The 26,652-nt window shown below is 52.1% G+C and overlaps 1 protein-coding gene across 5 annotated transcripts in view; it reads left to right on the top strand.

Moving 5' to 3' along the window:
• Window positions 1–26,652, top strand: part of PDE10A (phosphodiesterase 10A) — a 631,241-nt gene that overhangs the window by 278,392 nt on the left and 326,197 nt on the right. The window lies entirely within an intron of this gene.

Raw genomic sequence — 26,652 nt, forward strand, 5'->3', positions numbered from 1 at the left:
TAGGACTAGCGTTCCTGCAGGTCCGCTTCCTGGACGCGGGTGAATTCTGTGGAGTAGCAGGCTGGCGAGCAGTCATCCAGGATGGCGGCTAGGTTGCCCAGGGCATCTCTGGCAGGCTTCCCTTGGAAAGGCACTGTGCCTGCAGCAGGAGCCAGTGGTCAGAAGGCGTCCACTCTGCAGAGTCCCCCGGGAAGACCTGCCAGCCTCAGAACCTTGAGGGGGGGGGTCCTCCCACTGGTCAGGAGGAGCCCAGGGCCACCACTGCACTGGTATTTGGGGCAGTAAGTTCCAAGATACTTTTAGACAAAATGTGTCCTTGGCCTTACTCACTGGATAGTGGGGAGAGGAGAGGCTGCCTGTCCCAGGGCCTTACTCCCGGGCCGTCCCCGCCCTCGGGTCTCTGTTTCTGTCTGTTGCTGAGACAAGCTCCCATGCCATGTGCTGACCTGCCAGAGTTCCAAAACTCCACACTCTTTTTTTTTTATCTTTGCCATTCAGAATGAGCATTGTTGAGAGGAAAATTCTAGATCCTGTAAGAAAGAAGGAATGCCCAAATGTTAAGTATGTGTTCCTTGCTTTCCTTTCCCATCGACTTCTTCAGCTGACAACCAAGGCTGCCGTTGTCCACTTACTGTTTGCTGTCAGCACGCAGATCATGTGTTAGAGGTCTAACATCCCAGTTTGATTTTAGCCCTCTGTTTGGTTCATATTAGTCCCAGCTAGTGGGTCTCAGCCTCAAAGAAGCAGCCTGGGCATTAATGTCTAGGGCCACAGGTGGTCGCTGGTCACACGCCTGATGACTGCATGGTCATTAAATTAGTGACGTTCCTGATATCGGCCCATTTCCTGCCATCTGCCCTTAATTCCTTAGTCCTTAATTCTGCCTCAGACACTCAGCCTCACGCTTCATTGCTGGGAGCATTGCTGATTGGAATAGAAACAAGTCCTGCACACGGAGAGCCCAGATCTTCCCTGCACGCAAAGTTTGAAGGTGCAAGTGTGTGTACAAAGAAGAGCTGAGAAGCTACACAGGGAGAGGCTGGTGTAGCGGCATTCACTCTTTGCGACAAACGGGTCCCTGGGCTGTCTGCCCTAGGTGGTCAGTGTCCTTGTTCCCTGTGACATGGCTGGACAAGCACACACCTGCAGGAGAAAGGACTTGAGTTGAGAAGCTGCCTCGGGGACACTCAGATACCCCAAATCTGTTCTGTATCTATTTCACTAGTTTGCTGCTGTGAGTGACAGCAGTGAGGAAACAGGAAGACACAGAGAAGGAAAAAAGATGAAATGAGATACGTTAGTCTGGGGCAGATTTCTGAATGCAGATGGCAGGTACCGGAAGGCAACAGTTCTTGTCATGTAGTTCTCAGCTATTCAAAGTAGAGCCCGCGTGCAACTCCAGGAATTGTGGATTCTAAATGTGGTCCTCGCCCATCACTCACCACTCTCACTGTTCTCAGGACAAACGATACTGTGTGGCCAGCACGTGGACAAACTGAGATAGATGCAGTCCCTCCTGAGAGCAAATGCGTTTGCCACACCGAAGTGACTTTCACAGGCACAGGAGTGCAGGCCAGCAACACAGCAATAGGAATGGGTCCAAGCCAATCAGCAGCCAGCCTGGAGATGTGTACTGAGCACCTGCTGGGTGGAAAGGGTTTGAGGGAGGTGAAAGCAACCAGTGCGGTTCCCTGGAGGACAGGAAGTGTGGGTCTGGGTGCCTGGGACGGGGAGCAGCAGGGCAGGCCTGGGTGTGGGCAGTGGTGACATCCAGGGGCCAGCTGCTCTTTGGGTCATCAGATGGGGTGGAGTTAAATAGAATATTAATAATGTAATTTCACTTTTAATCTGATGCAACAGCTCATCCCCACAGAGGTGAACGAGAAGCAGTAGGAAGATGGTGTCTTCTGTTAGCTCAGCCTGACGAACGCGGTGACATTTTTTGCACAGACAACCTTTTCTACCCCATTAGGCCAAAAAAACTGCAGTGCAATAGATAGAGAAATACTGGGGTTTTGTTTACTGTATGGCAGATTAAACGTGGTGTTGTGAACATTTCACCAATTACTGCACTGTGCATTTTTGTTTAAAAGCAGCTGATGCAGTTTGAGAAGAACAGAGGAAGCAAAAGTAATATTTTCCCTTAAAAGGAAACTCTTAGCTGTAATTCACAACATTTTAATTTCTTTTAAAATGCTAATCAGGCTCCTTGCAGCTTGACTGTAAGACTGTCTAAAGGAAAGCTCTGTAGTGACACAGGAGCTCCTGATCCTGCAGAGAGAACGGAAGGAAGCTGTCCGGCCGGCGCTGGCACTTACCTGTAGCACTTGCCATCTCCTGGCTTACTTTGCTCACTGACTGGCTTACCTGCTGTTTGCTGATCTTGCGCTCTATAAGGTGAGCTCAGCAGGCATCTGAGGGCAGGGTTTGTCACTTGTGATTATAACCCTGACCCTGACAGTGGCTGACACCAGGCTCTCAAATATTTGCTGGAAATTCAAAGATCAAGGCAGAACCTGGTGCCTCTCTTCCAGGAACGTAGAAATGGGTGAGTGCTGTTGAATGCTTACTTCATGCCAGCATCTTCTAGGGACCCAGGGGTCAAAACGGACAAAGCTGAATTGGTCTTCCAGGGAGCACGCGGTTCATGAACATGTTCCTGCCGGGGGATCACATGTGACACTCACAAGCTGCCTTCTGACCATAAGCCTGTGAGATTTCACCCGAGGTGGACGCCGTGCCTGGATCTGGAGTGTGGAGGGCTCTGGAAGCCCACGGGAGCCCTTGCAGACCAAGAGACGGGTTCCTTCTGAGCCTGCAGACTGGGAAAGAGCCTGGGTAGGAAGAAGAGAGAGAGGAAAGAGATTCTTGAGCTAGGCTAACAGTCTGCCAGGAGCCCTCAGAGGACTGCACAGAGCAATCACGGGAGGAAGGCAGGAAGACCACTGTCAGTGGTGGGACTGGGGCTCCCCGTGACGGAGCAGAGGGCTGGTGGCTGTGGCAGAGAGGAGGAGAGAGCTTGCATCCAGACGGGGACCATGGATGTGAACAGTCCAGGGTGGTGGAGGTGACCGGTGGCAGATCACACTAAGTTGGCTGGTGACTGACCGAGGAGGGAGGACGCAGTGATTCCCAGGTTTCTGGGCTGGAGGTTGGATGTGTGTGGTTGGGTATAGCAGTGCTCAGAGAAATACCAGAATGGCAGCTATCAGAATGGACCCCCTTCGTGTATCCAGCAGTGTTCTTAGAGTGGGGCTCTCTGCTTGTGTGGGGCCTGGGCTCAGTGGTGTAGACAGAAACACAGCAAGCAAGCAAGCACATCAGAGGAGCTGTGCAGGGGCAGGCGTTGGGTGCAGCCATGAAGACTGTGCTTGGGTCGCCCGTATCCCACAGCAGGGGCACCTGGGTTTGAGTTCTGGCGTGGCCTCTGTTTCTGGCTTACTGCTGATGTGTGCCCTGGGAAGCTGCTACCCTCTAGGGAGATCCAGATCGAGTTCCAGGCTCCTGACTTCAGCCTGGCTTTTGCGTGTTTTTGGGGAGTACTTCAGACTTGGAAGATCTGTCTGCCGGCGAAAGAGCTGTGTGGCGAGTTAGCAGAGTGAGCTGTGTGGCTCCTTCAGTTTGCTCTGGGAAGGACTCTGGGTTGGTGCAGCTGAGCCGGGATCTGAATGACCCAGTATAGCCCACGTGCAGATATCGGGAGCAGAGTGCCCTGGGCAGAGTGAAGGCCATGTGGCTACAGCTTCCCTGGTGCCAGGAGGTGACCAGACCCAGCGTGGAATGAGGCAAGACCAGCAGTCAGGACAGATTAGGGGTTTGTAAACCAGGGGAGCACTGCATGTACAAGGGGAAGCTTTGGAAAGTTTGGAGCAGATGGGGGCTGTGTGATCTGAGGTCTCAGAAGCTCATCCCAGCTGCAGTTTGGTGACTGGATCCAGGGAGCTGTGGGTCAGACGGAGTGTGTGGAGGCTTCTGGAGCAGTCGAGATGCTAAACGATGTTGAGAGTAGAAACCAAGTGCAGTGGAGATGCAGGAGTGTGGTGGTGGAGTGGATAAGACAGCAGGTGCGTCGGATTTGTGGTCAGGGGAGGAGGTGAGGATCCCGGCCTGGGTTTTTGGCTGGGGCAGCTGGTGCATGGTGCAGCTGTTCACAGGGCTGGGAAGGGGGCAGGAGGAGCCCAGTGGGACTGGGTGCAGAGTCAGGAAGCGCATGTGGTGGGGTGAAGTCTGAGATGCCCACGGCACAACTTGGAGGAGAGGTTGGGAAGGCAGTTGGATGAGCAAAGCCTGGATCAGGGCCAGATCAGGAGTGGAACAGTGATGGAGCTGGGATTTTGGGGACCGGACACCGCAGGGGGCATGTGTGGATGCTTCCTGTGCAGTCTGAGGGTCTGGAGGAGGGAGTCCAGAGAGAGCTGGGTAATGAGCAATCTCTGGGTGCCGTGGGAACACACAGCTAAGATTTGGTGGATGGAGGCTGGCCCCCTTGCGTTCTGCAGGGTGACCTGCTAGAAGTGGAGATGGGTGGTTTTTCGGCACCGAGGTAAGAGTTGAAGCTGCAGTGGAGATGAACAGTGGGAGTGAGAAGAGGGCAGAAGACAGGTGCGACAGGAGACGTGCGGAGCGCCCTGAGCAGCAGTGGTCTGAGCGCGGAGGGGACATGGAGCAGAAGGCACCACGGAGCCCGAAAGAGAAGCCTCGGGGTGGGAGGAGCCCAGTGCCCTGGAGGTCCAGTAAGTTCCAGCCAGCGGGTCCTGAGAGGAGAGATGTGGAGTGGCCGAGAGGGAAGTCCAGTGTGGGTGGGGTGAGGAGCTGATGACCATGGAAGCTGCAGGTGTGTCCTCGTGGGTTCCAGAGCTGCTTTTCTGGAAGACTGACTTGAGAGTGTCCATGTGCTGAAGAGAGGAGTGAGCAGCAAGAGGACAGGGCTGTGTGTGCACCAGGTGCTCTGCTCTGCCCTACAGAGGTGCCCTGTGCCCTCACCAGGTGGGGGAGGATGGACGTGGGTGCTGAGGCATTTGCAGGGGCCACAGGGGGTGTGAGGCATCACCCGTGTTCCCTGCACACACTACCAGCTCCCCGGACTGGGTGGCATCACTATCCGAGAGTGAGCTGCAGAGGGGCCGGGTGGGAGGCAGCAGGGATGGGGACACAGGAAGAGGAGAGGACCCACCCAGTGCCACAGAGAAAGGCAGGCATGCGGAAGGCCCTGCTGAGCTCCCGCGATGCTGTGGGAGGTGGGCGGAGGCTGGGAACCTAGGAAAGTTCTGTGTTTGAAGTTGTGGTGTGGGAAGGTTTATCCCCTAGCGGTGTGCAGAGGCGGCTGGACTGGGAGCCGGCGTGGAGTGATTCACGTGCTCCCTTTGCAAAGCAGACTGAGTGAGCCTGAGCGTGCACCTGCATCAGCACGCGGGGTGGGAGCCTAGTGCTGAGGCCTGTTTGTTATGTGGCGCGTGCACGAGGGGAAGAGTCTGGGGGAAGAGAACCCGGGAGGGCCGAGAGGCGGCAGGGAGCTGCCAGGGAGCAGGAAGCCAGAGGAGGCCTCCAAGCAGCAGAGGAGTGGAGACGGGGCTGGTGTGGCCCGGCAGGGAGAGGTGGCCCTGCCTGGTTGTGGTCAGCCACGCTGTATATTGGGGGAGGGGACACACAAGGATTTCCTGTTAGCACCTCACCGTGGCAATGCTGATGTCAGCAGAGAGGCGCTCTGTGCCATCTCAGGATGATCCAGACAAGATAAGAGGTGGTGATAATCAGCTGCACAGCACATGAGTGGCCCCTGACGGGGGAGTGCTCAGAGGGGACCCAGCACGTGTCGTTCCAGTGAGGCCAAGGCTCCTATACGCAGGCCCATGGACCACTCAGCCTCTTTGCCCCAGCGTCAGACTTCTTGGAATGGTGACCAGGGTATACTCTCCTCTGATCCAGAGTGTTGCCTCCTGGGGGCCAGCTGCTGGTCCCTGGGAAGCTTCCTCCCGAAGCTTCCTCATGGGTGCTTTCAGAATGTCTGCTGTCCACTGCTTGTGCTTGTCTCCCATGAGCTGTGTCCTCCTTGGAGGCAGGGGATGCATCTTCCTCCTTTTCTTAACTTTGGAGCCCAATACACTGCCAAGCACAAGTCTCGCGATTGAGTAAGAGCAGGTGTTGTAAGTGGACGAGTGTGATGGAGACGGCCCTTCAACAGTGCTCAGTTTTCCCAAAAGCAGAGAAAGTATGAAATGAGGAGGTCGTAAGATTTCACTGGTGTGACTTGCGTCTTTATTCAATCCATGACTGTTGTTATTAATGTAATCAACACACATTCTTTGGTACCAGTGACTGGGGCTCCTGGGATGCCGTGGGCTCAGGACTCCCTGTGCAGGTGCATCAGCGTGGGGCACCCTGGAGTCCGTGGGGCGAGGGAGACAAGTGCTGAAAGCCACTGGGACACCTCAGCTTTCTTTCCGCAAGCAGAGAGAAAAAGCTTTTTGCTTTGGTGAAGTCATTTTCCATGTGGCAGTGAGAAAGTGTTGCTTGTGTGGTGTGGTGCGATGCCGTGTGTTTGGCTCGGATGCATTATTGATGGAGACACAGATGTAGTCGGACGTTCAGGCTTGGTGAGTGCGGGGTGAGAAGCACTTCTGCAGGAGGCGCAGCTCACTGTGATGGGAAGGGGAACACGTGGATGGGAAGGGGAACACGTGGGATTGTAGCCCAAGGAGGGTGGAGGTTGCTGAAGAGTGAGGGGGGAAGCAGTGTGCTTGCCTGGCCTTCAAGTTGCGCTTGTTTGTGTCTGAAGAAATTCCGTGTGTTTCTCTATGACTGTTTTGGTGACTTCCGAAATAAACATTCCAAATGACATCCAAAGGGGCTGCCTTGGCGTCCTGGATTTGAGAGTGCTGTAGCACGGCTGCTGCTTTTAGGGTTACAGACATGTGCAGGTTTACTGTGTGTTCCACAGCTGGAGTCTACTTACACCATAGGCATCCTTGTGCAGTCAGGCACCATGCCTTTTCAAGACCCTACTCTGTTTCTGTTGATGAAATAGATCATCCCCCTCTTTAAAGGTGTGCCAGAGACCTGCTGCAAATCTTCAGCGGTTCAAACAGCCTAGTTCTAGCAGTGGAGGGATATATTAATCAGTGCAGCTGATCAGACAAGTCTTTTTTTTTTTTTTTTTAAACAATTTATTTAGTTGAGAGTGGGAGTGAGAGAGAGTGTGTGTATGTGTGCTCCCATCCTCTGGTTCAGTCCTCAGATGGGTACAACAGCCAGGACTGGGCCAGGCCTATCTTCATCCAGGCCTCCCATGTGGGTGGCCAGGGCCCAAGTAAAAGCCTTCTGCTGCTGCTTTCCCAGGCCATTAGCAAGGAGCTGGATTGGAAGTGGAGCAGCTGGACGTGAACCTGCACCCATATGGGATGCTGGCGTTCCAGGCACTGACTCCACCTGTTCTGCCACGACACTGGCCCCATCAGAAAAGTCGCTCTTTTAAAAAAAAAAAAAAAAATCAGTTACTTATTTGAATGGCGGAGCTACAGAGAAAGAGAGAGATGGGTGGAGATAGAGAAATCTTCTATGCACTGGTTCACTCTCCTAATGACTGCAATGGCTGGAGCTGGGCCAGGCTGAAGCCAGGATCCGGGAGCTGCTTCTGGGGATCCCACATAGGTGCAGGGGCCCAAGCCCTTGGGCCATCTTCTACTGCTTTCCATGTGCGTCACCAAAAGTGGAAGGCAGGACTGGAACTAGCTCCCATATGGGATGCTGGCACTGCTGGCAGCGGCTTTACCCGCTGTGCCACAGCACTGGCCCCAGAAAAGTCTTAAATAGACTCAGGCACAGAAAAGGAGGCAGGATACTGTGACAATGTCATTTTATAAAGTAGGAGGGGAGACAAGACTATTGAATGAGTGATTTGGAGAGTGCTGGACAGCTATCTAGGAAAGCCAGAATTCCTTCAACTGTAGTTCCAGGATGTATTCCAAGAGTCATATGTGGGGGATTCAAGACATTCATGGGAAAATGAAAATTAAATCTGTTTCGGTGTAAAAAAGCTTGGTAATCTGTATGTGCAAGGTGTCTGGTTTAAGTTTTTGGAAAATGTGTTGTATGAAAAGAGCTATTCATGGATTTCCAAATTTTTTGCCCCCAAATAAACTTATCTTGTAATTCCATTTCCCACAGATGGTTTCAAGTACTCTCATGTATTTCAATGTAAGGAAGGAGAACCATAAAAGGAAAAAAAGTGTGAAGATTCCTTCCTTGCCCTGGACTGAGGAGAACCTTTGACTGTGACTCAGAACTCAGAAGTAATCCAAGGCTAGATGAAGCTAAGAAACAAGGCAGGTTGTTACAGCCCTGCGTGGCAGGAATGCAGCAGCAGTGCCCTGTGGGAGCTCCCTGTGGCTCCCCTGCCTTGCCCCCCGGACCCCCCGCCACAGCCCCCAGATTCAGTTCCTGTGGGGTCTGAAGCTCCAGCAGCACCACACTGCCTTTCCTCCTTCAACCTTAGCTTCAAACAAACAACCTAAAGCTCTTACCACAGCGTAGGACGGGCCTCCTTGATGCCTAGGGAGCTCCTAGAAATGCTTACGAAAAAGAGCAACGTGCCATAAAAAATAACCATACCCAGTTCACCGAAAAAGAGAAGTAAATGGTTCATTGAGAAAGTCAGACGTTCAACTTCTTTCATGATTACTGTGTTAAAATAACTCCAAGGTGCTATTTTCGCTTGTCAAGTGTGCACAAATAATAAACATTGTGACACACCGTGGGCAGTGCCGTGCAGAAGCCGGGACGCTCATTCACCCGTCAGGGAAGGACCAGTGGCCCAGCCCAGGTGGCCCTTAAAGAGTGCACTTTGGCAGTGTCGATCGAAATTAAAAATGCATGCAGCCATTGAGCCAATGATTCTCTTCTGGGAATCTTTCATTCAGATCGGCTCCCATGTGGGCGAAATAGCAGTAGGCATTAATACAGTATTGTTTGAAAGAGATCATTGCAAGTTGCCTGAACTTCTGTCAGTAGTGGCCTGGTTCAGTAACAGCTGCAGCTTGCCAGCTAATGTACTGTGATCTTCCAAGTGCATTGCTACGTGGAGGAAGCAGGGCACGAACGGTACACATGCCCGCACTCTCACATGAGTTTTTGTGTTGAGTAAAAGTGCATGCTTGCTTGTATTTGCTGGTAATTGCATACAGAAACTTGGAGGAAACACAAGACTCTCTCAGCAACACTGGCCAAAGGGAGAAGGGGACGGGAGTTGTAGGGAGACTTTGCAGGGCGTACTGTTTTATAGCTTGTGATTTTTGAATCACGTAAATTGATACCTGTTCACAGACTGAGTTGAAGAATTCAGCGAGGTACTGCTTTACTCTGTCGTCACCACTTCATTGAGCTGAGTCTTCCCATTGAGCACATGGTTTTATTTGTCAGCCCCTGAAGCGTGTTCAGTTGATTTCTGTCTTCCTCCAGCCTCCCACTTAGCTCTGCTACACACAAGATCCCCAGATGTCATTAAAAAGGATCGCATGCATCAGAACCCCTCACAGTGATCTGATCAGCTCCTTTTCTACGTCACAGGCAGATTAGAGACTGGAAACAAAGACGCTTCTGTTGTGTAATTTCCGACTCTGACAGCCTCAGCGGTTTTGTATTTAAGAGGTGAACCTCTTAAATACACTCACGGAGGGCTGCCCGCCGGCTTCATCTGGGGGGATTTGGAAATCAGTACGTTCTGGCGAGAACCCCAATGTCTTCCTTGTGAGAACAAGTGCGTTCCACTCCTAGTGCTTGAAAGTGGAACCTCCTGTGGTGTTTGCCATTTAATGATGCCACCGAAGGGGGTCCCAGTAGCTTGTGCTGAACAGCTCTGATGTGACAGTGATTTGATTACTGGTTCAGAGCAGGGACCATGGGACGTCTGTCTTCATCCCTGTGCCAGGTGCCAGGCCACGGAGGGGGTCTCCTTGTTCTGATCAGCTCGGATGGACCACGGCCTTGCTTTGGGGTGGAACTGGAGTGCTTTAGGTCCTTGTGTTCCATGTCTTTCCTGTCTGTTTTGGGCTCAAGTTGGGACTGCTTGGATTTCTTTTCTCCCCCTTCCTCATTCCGCACTTTGCCATGGAGATCGGCCCTGCTTATTTTCCTGTGTTGTGCTCATAATGTTGACATGTTTCTTTGTCTTATCACTTAATATTATTTCCTTCGAGTCTACCCGTCGGTTTTATTTTAGCTGCTACTTCCTTCCTGGTTCCTGGATTTTATGAGGACCCTTTCCTAACCTTGAATGGCAGCCTGCTGCTACCCTGGCACTCTCGTCCCCTCTCCTGAGGTCTCCAGCGTGAATCCACGCCGCGTGTCCTGGGCCTCTTCCTCCCAGGCTCTGTCTTCTCATCGCAGCCCGTGGTTCTGGTCAGCCGGTCTGACTGTTCTCTTTCTCTCGGCATGGAGCCGGAAGGCTTGTCTGTGTCCCCCCGCACTCCAGCTTGGAGCCACCTGGAGGTGTTTATGCCGAAGGTGCTTTATGAATTGTGAGGGTGCCCCGAGTCCGCTTCACTTCTCACCAGGCCCTACTGTATCTGCACCATGGTGTTCCTTTTTACCATCAGGGCATCTGTCAGTTTTTTTCTAAATGAGTTTGAATTTTCTTTCTGCTTCTGTTGTATGCTTTAGAATGTATCCAGGCCAAAGTTTTGAGGTGCAGAGCTGTTGTGGCTTCCTCTTGTGGGTCGCAGCCTGATGGGACGACTGCGTTTTGCCAGCACAGTGAGCTCTGCACCACCGGGTCTGGGTGTGACTTCGGGTTTTCCTCTTCTTTCAGAGATTTATTTGTTTATTTATTTGACAGGCAGGGTTACAGAGAGGGAGAGACAGAGAAGGAGAGAGAGATCTTCCATCTGGTGATCTTCTCCCCAAATGGCCACAATGGCTGGGGCTGGACCATGCCAAAGCCAGAAGCCTGCAGCTCCATCTGGGTCTCCCACGTTGGAGGCAGGGGCTCAAGCACTTGGACCGCTCTCTGCTGCCTTCGCTGGTGCATCAGCATGGACCTACAGCCTAAGGCGAGCCGCTGGGCCTCAGACCAGTGCTTATATGGGATGGAGGTGCTACAGGCAGCAGCTTAATCCCCTGTGCCACACCATAAGCCCTCATGATCTCTGTTGTTATCTTAATGGTATTGTTGGATTCAGGTCAGCTTCAGGCAGGGGTGTGTAGACAGAGCTACAGTTTACTTATTCCAATGCATAACAATGTGTCTGTGTTGATAGACTGTTGGCCCTTGGCATTCGCCTTGGACTTGTAACTGGTAACTTCTCAGCAAGAGTGGGGAGTCTGATGAGTGGAGAAGTGAATTTTGTGTCTGTAATAGTCAGGTGCGTGCACAGGAGGTGAGACAACACAGGGCCCAGTTACCAGTCTGGTTTCCTAGTGGGAGGCACCTGCTCAGGGGTGCTGCCTTGGCCCCATGTGCAGGGAACCTATCCTGGTCTGTCGGTGTTCACGGTGATGCAAAAGTGTCCAAGCCCGTTGACCCGGGTCGTTTCCTGGGATTCTGAGTCTTCTCTGAAATGGTAGCCCCCGCTGTGACGTCCAGGGGAGGGGGCATGGCCGGGAAACCGAGGGCAAGGCTTCCAGAAGCACCCGCTTGGCTGGGAAAGGTGTTTCTTTGTAGTTACAGGAAGCGCAGCTCCTGGAAGTGGTGACATCAGGAAACGCTGGAGTCATCCAGCAGTTGTGTTTTCTTGGCAAGAAATTAAAGGACAATGTGTTGAAAATAAGAGGGAAGAATTTTTAGAAAGAGAAAGAACTAAAAACAAACAAACAGAAAGTGGTTGTCACTAGATTTCTTCCATTTAGGGGAGCTGTTTTCCGAGAGGCTGTTGGAGTCATTTCGCACTGAAGGAACCACTGTACCTCCCAGCTGTGCCCTCTGCCCCCCACCCCCACACCCCCCGCACCCCCGGCTCGAAGCCTTCACATTCGGGTAGCCCTGGCTGAAGGAGGAGTGTTCCTGGGCCTCCTGCCGCCCAGGACGGTGGGAGCCAGGGGCCCAGGTGGGGTACATGTCTCCTCCTGCCCCGTGCCCGGCCTTACCTGGCCCTTATCTCCTGCACGCTGCCACTGAGGAGTGCTGCACGTGGTCCGTTTCTCTGGGCGCTGGTCATTTGTTTCTTTGAGATTTTGTAGACCACTGGTCTGGATTCTGCACCTCTTCAATCAACAGGGACGGCGTTAGCCCCCTGGGTGCATCGGAATTTTCTGTTGTCGTCCACTGCACTGTCACAGAAGAAAAATGAGATTGTGGCCACCAGAAACTCTCCCCTCCAGGTACCTCTAAAGAAAGCTGTGCTGGAAGTCCCTTCAGAAAAGCCAGTCTCCATCTGGTCTGCATTTGTCTGAAGCAGAAGGGTGCATTTGTTCAGTTTGAAGCTCAGGAAGTCCCTGGAGGACCGCACCTTCACCTTGCGGGGTGTTTTGGGATTCCTTAATGCTGTAGAACGGACACGTGTACTTCTTGGCAAGTTACGACTGGCTGCTGTTTTGCAGTGGGCAGCATTTCATGAATGGCCGGAGGAACTGGCCACAGGTGCTCCCCTGCATGGCCAGGGCCCCGTGCTCCTCTCCTGTCCTCTGCCCAGAGCACCAGGTGGGGAGAGCAGACAGCAGGGCCCACTCCCTGGGCTCTGCCTTTCCTCCGTGGTGAGCTCAGCCTGGGAGGGTTTCTGGGGGCACGTGCACCCGAGATGTCCGTGCTGGATACGACTTGGCCTCAAATCTCAGCTCTGTTGAAGTTTGTAGAACTTCAGTTTCCGCTAACAAAGTTGTTCAATAATTTTTTTTCCTTCCAAAGAAGAAATTGTACACTTGCTTTTAAGTTGTAAATAGCTTGGAATTTTCTTAAGGTGCAAACATTTTACATTTGCAGTGTACTTTATATTAAATAGGAGAGGCTCAGCTTTTTTTTTTTTTTTTTTTTATATATCAAAAGAGGAAAAAATGGACAGCGGCTTTCAGAAGTCTTTGCAGGGTTGCTTCTGATCTTTCAAAGGAACTGAGACTTCACCGAAAGGTCTATAAATGAACCCTCATGCGCCAGGCGGGGATGGAGCTGCCACGGCCTCTGCCCTCCCGTTCCTGAAGCTGCGTGAATCCTTCCCGGCCTCTGCCGCTCTGGCCCATTTTCCTGAGCAGACTCGGAGGCCTATTTTGGGATCTGACCTGCGTGCAGCTGGCTGAGCTGTGCCCGCGTCCTGCCTTACATAAGGATGTCGTCCTTGGTGGGCGCCTCTGGGCAGGTGTGTCTGGGAGCCGCTGGGTGGGTGTGAGTAGCTGGTGGAAGGAGGTGAACTTGGATGGCCAGCGTGGGTTCTGGCTGAGCTTTCGTGAGTGCAGTGGGCTGACATTGGATGGCGATTTCTCTGAATCACGCGGCTTCCCTGAAGAGAGAAGAAAGCACTTTGGGTTTCTTGCGCTGGGTTTCCTTGAAGTCAGAGCCTGGCATGAGGACAGGTAGCTGGGCGGAGAGTGGGGGAGAGGAGGGGGGGAGGCAGCAAGGGTCCTGGGCAAGGGGGCAGCAGAGGAGGGCAGTGTTGAGATTGCCCTTGACCGGGGCGGGGTGGGGGACACTTGATTCCTGCGGGACCGCTCCCCCCCAGGGACGGGGCAGCAGCACCCCAGCTCGGCGTGTCTAGGGGCTTCCTGCTACAGGGCCCAGTGGGCACCCCTGGCCTTGCCGGGGGCACTGGGTGGAGAGCGGTGAGGCCAGGTATGGCCTGAAGTAGGGTGAGGAGTGGGCAGTCAGACCCTAAGGGGAGAGGATGCTAATTTTCTGCATTCCACTTTGAGAGACCAAAGCAAACAATACCCACTAGTCGTTTTAAGTCCTGAGATTTTTCTTGAGGTCGGTGTGTGTCTGAATAGTTGCACTTCTTAGTCATGTGCTTTGAGGTGAAGTCGTGCCTATTCAGAGGCAAGGCGTTTCACTCCCAAAGAGAGGCTAACTTGTGTTCTGTTAGAATTATTTATTCTTATGTCAGGGAGAGGCAGAGAGAGACAGAGACGGACAGACCTCTCCTCTCTGCTGGTTCACTCCCCCCAAAACCAGCCAACAGCCAGGGCTGGGCCAGACTGACGCTGGGAGCCAGGAGCTTAATCCGGGTGTCCCGTGGGGAAGCTGGAGTCCAGAGTGCAGCTGGGACTCAGATCCAGGCACTGTGGGATACAGGTGTCCAGAGCAGCATCTTAACTGCTGCGCCGAGGGCCGGGCCCTTGTTTTTGTTCATTTATGCCACGTGATGAAGTGGGAATGTGAACAACGACACTTTAGAAAGGGTCCTAGCCCCTCCCCCCATCCAAAAAACTTGGAAATAGAAAAGATTTTCTGATTAACCCTCAGTGCGAATGCTCAATGCGTGAGAAATCTAATGAGAGAGCTTTCCAAGTACCAGGTATTTCCACCATTTTCTGCTGTTTTCATGCGTCTAGTCTTCAGCTTTTAAAAATGACTTTTCTAGATACTGTGTTGAAACTGCATGGGGGACGGGCCTCATGGCATAGTGGGTATGACTGCCCACTGCCTGCGATGCCAGCATCCCATGCAGTGCACCGGTTCGAGTCCCAGGTGCTCCACTTCCTATCCAGCTCTCTGCTGATGGCTTGGGAAGGCAATGGAAGGTGATCTGAGTGCTTGGGCACCTGCACCCACACGGGAGACCCGGATGAAGCTCCTGGATCCTGCCTTGGCCTGGCCCAGCAGTGGCCACTGTGGCCATCTGGGGAGTGAACCAGCAGGCTGAATATCTTTGTCTCTCTATGTCTTTCCCTTTCTCCTGGTAGCTTTGAGTTTCAAGTACATACGTAAGTCTCAACAGCAGTAATGAAATAACCACGTAAGGAAAGTAGCTTTGCTCTTAAGTTTGGCACAGATGGGATTTAGTTTAGTTAGGAAGCCTTTATTACTGAATTTTTCTGGATCAAAAAATTATATACAGTGATGAATTGTGAAGGGATAACTGCGAGACTGGTGATAAAGAGACTGTCTAAAAATAAACACTGGAAACAGTGTATCTTCTGTGACGGTGCCCTGTGGAGGAACATCGCCTTTCCCGGTGCAGGGCCAGGTCTCTGCATTTTAGGCTGTGTGAGAGTCATCGTCCCTGTTGCAGTTCGGACATCCTGGTGTTTTGTTTTCCCTTTGAAATCCTGATCGCTGGTCCCCGTGCAGCGGTGTGAAGTGTGCAGTGTTCCGTGTGATTTAGACAGGCTAGGAAGCTTTCCGCAGGCCTTGGGCAGTGCGTGTGCAGCACTCCACGTGTGCTGTCTAGTGATGCGTGCCCACTGTGGGACGCGGTATCTAGCAGCAGGCAGTGACGAGAGAGTAGCAGCAGCCTCCAGGGACGTCCGGTGTCCTCATGTGTGCAATGCCCACAGAGGACCCTGCGGGGCCCTGTGTGTGTGCACAACACCCCTGGAGGAGGTCCATGTTCAGGGCAGGTGGAGGGGCACAGCAGGTCCTGTGGGGTCTCCAGGGGTGAGAATTCTCCGTTGGCTTCCTCAAGCCACTCTGTGCAGAGCGTGCAGGGCAAAGGGGACCTTAAAGGGAGCAGTTTCTGTATTTCTACCTTCGCAGAGATGTTTTAAGAATGGATTTGCCTGAGAATGTCTGTCTGACAGTGGCAGGTTTGCCACTTCTCCCCTTCTGACTTTGAAGAAAAAATATTTTAATTTAAATTTGACAAACAGTAACTGCCTATGCATTTGTCTGTGGGACACCATGTGATGTTTTGACATCTGCGTACGTTGTGGAATGATTAAATGCTGCTCATTTACTTTGTGGTGAGAACAGTCACAAGTCTCCTTCCGCGGTTTTGGAACATACACCTGGCGGCTGTTAGCTGCGGTCAGGTGCCGTGCACTGGAGCTCTGGCACTCCTGGGGTCTGGCTGCACACCTGCGTCTTCCTCCCCTGGCAGCCACCTTTCTGCTCTGCACATCTGTGAGGGAGTTTGGCTTTTTCAGGTTCTGCACAGGTGGCCTTATCTTTCCACACCTGCTTTCCTGTTCTCCACTGCCCTTCCCCATCACGGGAGAAGAAAGGTGCACCTGTTGGCTGCGCAGAGCCTTGCCATGGTGGTGGTCAGGGCCACCGAGGGCAGGACTCTGCCTGCATATGAGCCCAGGGAGGGACGGGCAGAGAGCATCTGTGACTGTGGAGACTCCCACCTTACGGAGCCAGCAAAGTCCGGGCGAGGCTGCCTGCCTCCAGCCCCCCACCCCCCCACCCCCCAGCTCAGGCTTGACTTCAGAAGCGAGAGGTTGTCACAGGAATGCGAGCTGGGGTGTGCACTTGAATGATGCCGTAGCCTTTTTGGCTGGAAGTGGGGTCTGACTGACAGTGAAGACGGCCTTCTTGGGGAGGTTGGATGGTGGGTAGGCTCCGTGAGCTCAATGAACAGTTCCTCTGTGCCCAGGTTTTGACAAAAATACCCATAAGGCATAGTGGCTGTAAAAATAGGTGGGAACGCACATCATTCACAACTACTTACAGCTTGTGAGAAAAATTTTTACATTGTCAGTGTACAGATGTGTGATTGGCACTTTTTTTTTTTTGGAAGTTTGCTGCCTAAGAGTGAGTAAGTGTAAATGGAGCTTTTGATGTGAATTAAGAGGCTAGGTGTGAGTGGCCCGCCTGGCCCAGGCGTTGGGCCTCCTGGAGTCTGAGAGCCACCAGGCCGGGCGGCCCACCAGGCTGGAGTTTCACACCTGCAGGAGAGAGTTTTTCCTGCCATGTGCATGCAGGTCTCTTGGAGAGCAGAGAGCACCCAGAAGAGCTCGTGCCACTCCCCAGCGGGGACACCACCGCCTGTTGTGGGCCCCCCGCCCATGCTGTCAGAGCACACCGCACATCTCTGATGGCCATTTTATGGTTGTTTATTGTAATTTCCATGTTGGAGTTGCATTCAGCAAATGTCTTTGAGTACCTCCAAAGGATGTAAAAGTCTTGATGTTACTTAGGTGATAATACAGAAGCAAGGGGCCTACAACTTTTAAAGGATTTTTGAAGAACTGGTAAATAAAAGGCATTAAAATTGTCATGATTTGAGGGGTTAGCATTGTGGCACAGCCGGTTAAACCACCGTTTGAGATGCCGGCATCCCGTAGGGGCTCTGGCTTGTGTCCAAGCTGCTTCAGTTCTGATGATCCAGTTCCTTGCTAATGTGCCTGGGAAAGCAGTGGAAGATGGGCCACGTGGTGGGCTCCTGACACCCACGTGAGAGACCCAGAAGAAGCTCCTGGCTTCAGCCACCCAGCCCTGACCATTGCAGCCATGTGGGGAGTGAACCAGCGGATGGACGATCTCTCTCTGTGTAACTCTGCTTTTCACATAAATAAGTAAATAAATACTGACAGCTATTTACAAATATTTTCATTTAGGAATTACGTGTTAATTCAGTCTACGTATTTTGTCTCTTAATGGAAAGAGTAACACATGTGCAATTTGAAGAACTTTGATCCATTGATGTTACATAGATTGTATGTCTACATTTTAAATCTTGATTAATTACAGCTGGGAATTATAATAGTTATGGTTTCCTGTTAACTTGAAATTATTTTTACTTGTAAAAATAATGTGGTATTTTAAAAATAGATTAATTATTAGAGACAGAGACAGAGAGAGGGAGAGTGAGCGAGCGAGCGAGCGAGCGAGAGCAGGCTCCTGCATGAGTTCACTCCCCAGATGCCCACAGTGGCTGGGGCTGGGCCAGGCCGGGCCAAAACAGGGAGCTGGGGACTGAATCCAGGTTTCCCAAGTGGGATGCAGGAATCCAGTTTCTGAGCTGTCACTGCTGCCTCCCAGGGCTGGCGTTGAGGGATATCGAAGTCAGGAACTTGGGTCGGGAATCAAACACAGGTCCTAAGATGTGGGACAATGGCATCTTTTTTTAAAGATTTATTTTTATTTACTTGAGAGAGTTAATGAGATCTCTCCCATCTGCCGGTTCACTCCCCAGGTGGCTGTGGCAGCCAAGGCTGGGCCAGGCTGGAGGCAGGAAGGAGGTGAGTCTCCCACATGGGTGCAGGGGCCCAAACCCCTGGCTGTCTTCCGGTGCCCATGGGTGCCTCCTCACGGCTGGCCCAAGGCCTTCTCCTCTTCTCTTACTTAGTTTTTGATTGTGGAAGCTCATGTGCCCATCAAGTGGACGCAGCAAACCAGTGAACTTCAGGGATCAGAGGTCATGTGAACAGCCTAAGCCTTGCAATCCAGGGGCCGGAATTTGATTTTTAGTGTTTGAGTGTGGGTTGCATTTGACTTCTGAAAAGTTTTCCTTCATCTGCGAAATGGCAGTGATGTTCTGTTGTGCAGCTCGATTCCCGCTACCCCCTTCCCTCCCTTCCGCCCTCTCTTTTCTCCCTGTTGCACCCTTTTTGGCCAGGATGAAGCTGAAATAATGAATGTGGAAGTGCTTTGTAAACTGTGAAATTCAGCACAAATACGATGCATTGTTAGGGCATCGTTACGCAACCCGAGGGGCACAAGGTATAAACGCTAACGATCCTCGTTATGTAATGTTGGAGTGGCAGTTGTGTGTTCTGGGTACTCAAAAGACTTCAGTTCCCCCTCCCTGGAGTGGCTTATTTGCTGCTGTTCTTGGAATATTCTATTTCAGATTGCTAGGTAGGCAACTAAATACATACCTGATTATGCAGTGTGGGCGTCCTGTGGGAGACTTCACCTTGGGGTGACCAACGTAAGTTTTCCCAGTGCATGTTTGAGTGACGGAGTTCCGGATGTCGCAGTGTTTGTCCGCGTTCTGTTTTTGGCAGTGGCCTGGCTGGTGACCTCAACAACGTAGCATGTGGAGCGCCAGGGTTGTGTGTCGGCAGCCGGGGCCGGTGAGAGGGTCCCAGCCCGGGACTGAGCCTGTGTGCGTCCTCTCGGAGCACAGCGCCCTGGCAACGATGGGTGGGAGGAAGTGACATTCCTTTACTTTGACAGCTAGATTTTCCTGGATGTCAAATGACTGACTCTTTTCTCCCTCCCCTGCTCTTTGTTAAAAATCTGTTTGCATTTAGCTTGGAACTGTACTGTGCTTAAGGTGAGCCGAGTTCTAAGTGGAAATCTGAGGGAAGATGGGTGTGCTGCATGGCAGACTCGTTCCCAAGCAGAGAGGGTTAAAAATCTCCCCCTCTTTGCAGGCAGAGGGAGGAATGGGGGTGGGGGAAAGGCAGGGAAGGGAAAGGAAACTGCTGAAAGGGGGCTGATGGTCCTAGAATCTGGTTAGATGCCATTTGGAGTTGGCCAGTTTCGCCCGGCATAAAGGAATTCTGACCCGTCTTTGAAAGGGATGTCACTGACAGCATTTCCCAGCAGTCCTCTAAGGAGCAGGAAAGCCTACGGGAAAATAAGATTGTGAAGAATAATTGCTAAAAAGCCTTTTCTTCTTTCCGGAGGTAGAGACAGGTGTGTCATTAGAAATTGTTTTCTGGCTGTGGGGAAACCAGAGCCGGGTTTCGCCCTGTGCCCTGACGTCCTGTTCATGGTAAGCTTTCGTGGAGGAGCCATGGGTGGCTCTGTGTCGGCTGCCCACTGCAGAGCTCCAGGCCTCGGCCAGTCCTCCGTCCATCCTTTCTCTTTTCACCTCCCATTGGGTGAGAAGACCTATGGGGTCCTGGGGCAAAGCTGCTCAGGCTAGGGTTAGGGTCAGGTCTAGAGTTAGGGTTAGGATTATGGCTAGGGCTAGGGCTAGGGCAGGTTAGGGCTAGGGTTTGGTTTAGGGTTAGGGTAGGTTTAGGGATGGGGTTAGGATTTCGGTAGGATAGAGTTAGGGTTAAGGCTAGGGTTAAGATAGGTTTAGTGTTAGGGCTGTTGGGAGTAGGATTAGAGGTAGGTTTGGTTTAAGGGTTGGGTTTGGTTAGGGTAGGATTAGGGATAGGGTTAAGGTTTGGGTAGGATAGGGTGACAGTTAAGGCTAGGGTTAGGGTCTGGTTAGTGGTAGGATTAGGGTTGGATAGGTTAGGGTTAATGCTAGGTTAGGGTATGGTTAGGGATGGGATTAGGGGTGGATAGGTTAGGGCTAATCCTGGGGTTAGGGTATGGTTAGGGGTATGATTAGGGTTGGATAGGTTAGGGTTAATGCTGGGGTTAGGGTATGGTTAGGGGTGGGATTAGGGTAGGATAGGTTAGGGTTAATGCTAGGTTGTGGTAGGATTAGGGTAGGATAGGTTAGGGCTAGGGTTAGGGTACTGTTTTTTGTTTTTTTTTTTTTTTTGTTTGTTTGTTTTGACAGGCAGAGTGGACAGTGAGAGAGAGAGAGAGACAGAGAGAAAGGTCTTCCTTTGCCGTTGGTTCACCCTCCAATGGCTGCCGCGGCCGGCGCGCTGCTGTCGGCGCACCGCGCTGATCCGATGGCAGGAGCCAGGTGCTTATCCTGGTCCCCCATGGGGTGCAGGGCCCAAGAACCTGGGCCATCCTCCACTGCACTCCCTGGCCATAGCAGAGAGCTTGCCTGGAAGAGGGGCAACTGGGACAGAATCCAGTGCCCCGACCGGGACTAGAACCCGGTGTGCTGGCGCCGCAGGGCGGAGGATTAGCCTATTGAGCCACGGCGCCTGCCAGGGTACTGTTAAAAATGGTGCCTGGTGGTAAATACGAGCTTTTTCTTGTGACCCTTTGAAGCCGTTGACTCCTGGGAAGTCTCTGAAAAACTGGGATGGGTATCAACTGAAAGATTTAGGTCCAGTGGTGGGTAGTGTTTGTCACCATCAACCACCATGAAGCTTAATTTTGGGAAGGGAGCAGGTGGCGTGATCTTTTCGGGGGTGTGGTCCTTGCACATTACCTGGAGTTGCTGGGTTACAGCACACGCCCTGGAAGTCCAGGTGGCCCTCAGCAGTGCTGCCCCGCTCGTGGCAGAGATGGAAGCCTGTGTGAGCTGCGACCCTGTAGGACAGTTTCTTTCTGTGTCGGCCTCCGCCCCGCTTGCTGTCAGGTACAGCGTTCCCAGGGTCACCCTGCCTCGCTTCAGTCCTGGCTCCATCTCTTGCCATCTGAGAGAAACCAGTGGCCTTGCCACATCTGTAAAATGGGATGGAAGACGTAGTACCAGTGTCATTGCCATGAAGTCATCACTTACACGTGGTCACGGTCACTGTCATCATCAGGTGTGGCCTTTGCGGTCAGCTAGAGAGGTGGGCCATTGCAGCCATCTCATTATTTCATGGGCAGGAGAGGGGGTGTGAAGTGGTTTATGCTTTGGAGGCAGGGGTGGGTGACTGGGCTGTGCGGGCTGTGGGAAGAGGTGCGTGCAGTGGGTACTCGTGCCTCCAGTTAGTTTTCCGCAGCCGTGTTCATGCGGGTGTGTAAACAGTCTGTGCCGTTTGTGCAGAATAGTTGCCTGTGTGGCAGGTTGCCGTCTCTGAGCTGTGAGTGTGGCACTGGCTGCAGGAGCCGGAGGGGAGCAGACAGCTGCTGTTCCTGGAGGTTCCGCTGGGGCCTACTCCGTGGAACGCCTGGAATGTGAGGTTTCCTGTCAGGGCTGGTTCTGCCTGCATTCTTCCTTGGGAAGATTTTTCCAAAAGCTGTAAATTGTAATAAGATTAGAGGGCTGCTTTTTAAGTGATTGGTATTTAATCCTCCAAATTCCATATCACTGGAAAGACTTGGCAAATGACATTTCTATTATTTTTTTACCCACGGTTTTGTTCCTGAGAATTCTTAGAACTTGGGTTTGAGGTGGGTGGGTATTTTTGTGTCTGAACATTTCCTTTGCAGGGAGCCAATGGGACTAGCTTGTGTGCTGGCCAGGGACACACAGGGACATCTGTTGCCCAGGGTTTGTCCTACCTGAGGACAAAGAAGAGGTGCTTCATTTGATGAAGTAGACCGAGGCCCCTGGCAGCCAAGAGATTTTTCTCGACTGCAGGAATGCGAGGGTCTACCTGCAGACTGAGGTACGTCTCTGAGATTGGTGGAGACAGAAAGAACCAGAGCTGGGGGACTCCCAAGAGGTCCTGGGAGTGGCTCTGATGACACTAAAATGCTTCCCCGATGCTGGCGCTGAGCTTGTGAGAGTTCCAGTTACTGCAGTTGGGGTGTGAGGCAGTGTAGCCTTTGTCTGTTACAACATGGAATCCTTTTCCACGGAATTAAGTTACGAGATTCCAACCTCTTTTTTTGTTTTTTGCTCTTATTTCTTATTAGATCTTATTATAGATCTTATTAGATCTTATTATAGATCTTATTAAAAGCGAATATACTGCTGTGCTCACTCTGGTCTCAGGAATTCTGACCTGCATAGGTCTGTATGTGTTCGTGTAAATGCAGCCATCGTCTCCAAGAAAGAATTCCCCGTCTCTGGATGAAAGTTACGAAACAGGCAGGTGAGAGAACACTTAGATTTGTCACTCATCCCTTTGGACAAGTTGAAAGTAGACATCCCTTCGCCTGAGGCACCCTCTGCTGTGTGCGGCGTGATTCCAGACCTGTGATACTCGCGCTGGCAGGGGTTTCCTGGAGTAATTGTTGACAAATGCACACCTTAGAGTTTGTGTGGTTTGCTACCTGCTCACTGAATGAATGGACGGGTTTTGCTTGCCCGTTCATTGAGAAGTGATACACACACACACACACACACACACACACACCCCACTTGGCACCGTGAGGACAGATCCAGGCTGGGATCCTGTGCCTGTGCCAAGACTAAATCGGTGCTGACATTCTGTCTTATGAAATGATAAATACGGTCCGCTGCCCCCACTAAGGGACTCAGAAGTAATATCGTTGTGTTCACTCAATCAGAGCAAATCTGCACGTTCTTCCAGTGCAGTTCACCAGGTCTGGCCCCCACCAGGTAACACCCGGGGCTGCCTCCCAGTGATGGCCAAGCGGCCTCGGAATATCCTCCACCCGTCGGCTCCCCTGTGGCAGGTGGCAGCCGGCAGCCGGGAAGAGCCCTCGTCTAATCCCCTGTTCTTCAGGCTGTGTTGACCCCGCTGGACCCCGTCAGTGGAAGCATAGGTCTGTTTGGGGGGTGCTGTGATGGGATTGTGTCTCAGAGGTTAGTTAGGAAAGCCCGTCGCTGGGGGTCGTGCTTGTTCACGTAGCACCAGGGATGAAGTTTCTCTTCTGCCTTTCCTTCTGTGGAGTCTGCGTTTTGTAAGTGACCAGTTTACATCTTCACCTTGAAAGTTGCTGGCCTTTTCTGTGGTTGCTGTTTGCCTTACCTCCGTTCCACCTTCTGTTGATGTCCCTATCTTTTGTTGGCTTGCTTCGTTTCTGTTTAATGTTAGGCTGCCTTTGTCTCTCTCTTTCAGGTGCACTTGTACACTCTCCAGTATTCTCTAGAGAATCTTCATTGAGTCATTGTTTGGGACGATCTGGAGACAGTGGAGTGTATCGCATTAGGGTGGTGCGCTGTTTTGGGGTCACTTAGCCGAGGGAGTGAGGTATGGGGCTGAGCCTTGGCTTTGGGCCTCTCTCCTGGGAAGCCCGGCTGTGAGGTGTTCTCTCTGGGGAAAACCAGCACCCAGGACACAGCAGCCCGTGATACTCCATACACCCGAGCCTCAGGCTGGCGTGAGGGACACCCACTGCCCAAATCCAGCAGGTGCCTTCCAACCACAGGGTCTAAGGCAGTGGTTCCCAAAGTGACTGCTGGGAGTTCACAAGAAACAGATTCCTGCCCTCCTCCCCAGACCTATTGAGTCAGAAGCTCGCGGGGGACCCAGCAGTCCTTGTTCCTCCACTTGCTATTCCTGGCTTCCCAGTCACTCAGGAGAGTCCTCACGTTGGAGAAATGATTGTTTCGCTGATAGGATTTTCTTAAATGCAGGTCCTGTTCTACTGTTCATGTCCACGTTCAACTTGCAAGGACTGAGTTTGTGTCTGTGGCTTTAGTACGGTGTCTGTTGTGGGCAAAGGGGAATTTTATAAAAACGAAAGTGATGTCAACTCTTCCTGATCTCTGGCATTCCTCCAGAAGGCCCTTCCCTGTTTCCCTTGGAAACGTTCTGGCTGGCTTTTTGAATGTTTATTTGTTGTTTGGCTTCATCTCTTCAGGTATTCCACGTGCAGTCTTTCTTCTGAGGGGAGTTCCTTCTGTAACTAGAAAGCAAAGCTAACCGGTGGGGAAGGCTTTGGGCTACACGTGGAGTTCCCAGCCTTGCACTGCACCCTCAGCTCTGATTGATGGCTAAGTGACTCCCGCCATCTGCCTTCCCTGCTGGGTGTGTCCTTGTCCACTCACTGGTGGCACGGGGCTCCTGGGCTGCTGTGCTGGGGCGTGCCACCTTCAGCCTGCAGAGGCCACTCCAAGCGACAGTTCAGGGATAGGACCCTCGTGGGCCCCTCACGACTGACTCTTGACTTTCTCTCGCTGCTTTTGGAGCTAAAGGCACGGAAAGTCTTTGAATCGGCATCTCACAAATCTGTCATCCACAGGCGTCTGCTTGATTCCACAGGGCTAAGGTCCCACGAGACGAAAGGCTACCGAGGCTGTGCGGTCAGCTCTTCCGACAGATCGGTTTGCCGAAATTCACAGGGGCTGCGGGGGTGCTGTGACTCCTGGCTGCCCCTGTGGCTGCCTTGTGTGGTTAGGCTGGATCCGAGATCCCGTAGTGGCAGATCATGGGTGTGTGGCACCAAAGGGCAAACTGTATCTTGCAGGAACGTCCGTAAGCCCTGAAGGGTTCTTTCTATCTTGAGTTTCTGTGCCCAGAGAACCAGCCGTTGTTGTTTGTAAGGAACTTACCAGACGCATGCATACTTCTGTCTCCAAGCCACGTAACCCCACGGGGTTGGGTCATTTGGTGCAGAAACCTTCTGACCCAGATGTACCGAGATAACACAGGTCACAGTCACAGAGTAAGTACATCTTTTTTTGGTTCCTTTTCAAAATTTATTTAGTTTTTGCATCTTATTAGAAAGGCCGAGACGCAGAGTGAACTCTCCATTTGCTGGTTCCTTCCCCAGGGTTGGGCTGGGCAGAAGCCTGGGAACTCAATCATTTCCCACAAGAGTGGCGGGGATCCAAGTACGTGGGCCATCACCTAGTGCCCCCCAAGGCGTTCATGTGTAGGAAGCTGGATTGGAGGTTGTGAAGCTGGGGCTTGAACTAGGCACCCTGACATGGGGTGCGGGTGTCCCAAGGCATGACCTAACGGCCGTCCCACGTGCCTGTTCTGGGTTCTTAGTTCCGAGTCGCAGGATTATCCTGAAATGCAGAGACTTGTGAGGAGCCCTTTTCTTCTTGCTGGCTGCTAAGACTCAGCACATAGTTCTGGTTTCTTTAGGAGTCTCCCGTTCATATTTCATAATGCGTCCCTGCGGTATAAAAAGTCTGTGAAAATTACCGTGCAAAGAGATTTCCTGGTGGGGAGAAGGTCCCACTGTAGTCTTCCTCGGGGATGTTCTCTGCAGCTGTGATGGAACATGGCCTTCGTACCTGAGCTTTCTCGTGAGCCTTCAACACAAACTGAATGTTCATATCCTGTGATTCAAGACCAACATAGCTTCTTTTTTTTTTTTTTTAAGATTTATTTATTTATCTGAAAGTCAGAGTTACACAGAGAGAAGGAGAGGCAGAGAGAGAGAGAGAGAGAGAGAGAGAGAGAGAGAGAGAGGTCTTCCATCCACTGGTTCACTCGCCAGATGGCCGCAACAGCTGGAGCTGTGCTGATCCAAAGCCAGGAGCCAGAAGCTTCTTCCGGGTCTCCCACATGGGTCCAGGGGCCCAAGGACTCAGGCCATCTTACACAGTTTTTCCCAGGCCATAGCAGAGAGCTGGATCGGAAGTGGAGCAGCTGGGTCTCTAACCGGCACCCGTATGGGATGCTGGCGCTGCAGATGGCGGCTTTACCTGCTGTGCCACAGTGCCGGATCCCCAACATAGCTTCTGTGGCTTCTCACTTTTCAGGCACACACCCCAGTCTCCTGTAATCTGTAATTGTCTGTATCTCTTATTTTTAAGAAAAGATTTATTTATTTAGTTGAAAGGTAGAGTTATAGACTGAGAGGGAGAGGCAGAGAGACACATAGACATTCCATCCACTGGTTCACTCCCCAAATGTCCACAATGGCTGGAGCTGTACCAGGCTGAAACCAGGAAACTAATTCTATTTGGGTAAACTACAGGGATGCCAGGGACCCCAAGTGCTTTGGCCATCTTCCATTGCTTTCCTAGGTGCATTATCAGGGAGCTAGATCAGAAGCAGAGCAGCATGGATTTGAACTGGCGCTCTGATATGGGTTGCCAGTGGCTTAATCCACTATGCCACAAAGAAGGCCTCTCAGGGGTGGCTCTGTGGTTTAGCAGGTAAAGCCTCCACCTGCAGTGCTGGCATCCCACATGGGCTCAGTCCCAGCTGCTCCACTTCCCATCCAGCTCCCTGCTGTGGCTTGGGAAAGCAGTGGAAGATGGCTCAAGTGCTTGGGCCCCTGCACCGTGTGGGAGACCCAGAAGAAGCTCCTGGCTCCTGGCTTTGGATCAGCGCAGCTCTGGCCATTGTGACCATCTGGGGAGTGAACCAGAAGATGGAAGACCTCCCTCTCTCCTCTCTCTCTCTCTCTCTCTCTCTCTGCCTCTGCTTCTCTGTAACTCTGCCTTTCAAATAAATAAATAAATGTTAAAAAAGAAGGCCTCTCTCTGTATCTTTTTAAAAAAGTGTTCAGTG

The sequence above is a fragment of the Oryctolagus cuniculus genome, chromosome 5 (genome assembly GCF_964237555.1).
Source record: "Oryctolagus cuniculus chromosome 5, mOryCun1.1, whole genome shotgun sequence".
Taxonomy (NCBI): domain Eukaryota; kingdom Metazoa; phylum Chordata; class Mammalia; order Lagomorpha; family Leporidae; genus Oryctolagus; species Oryctolagus cuniculus.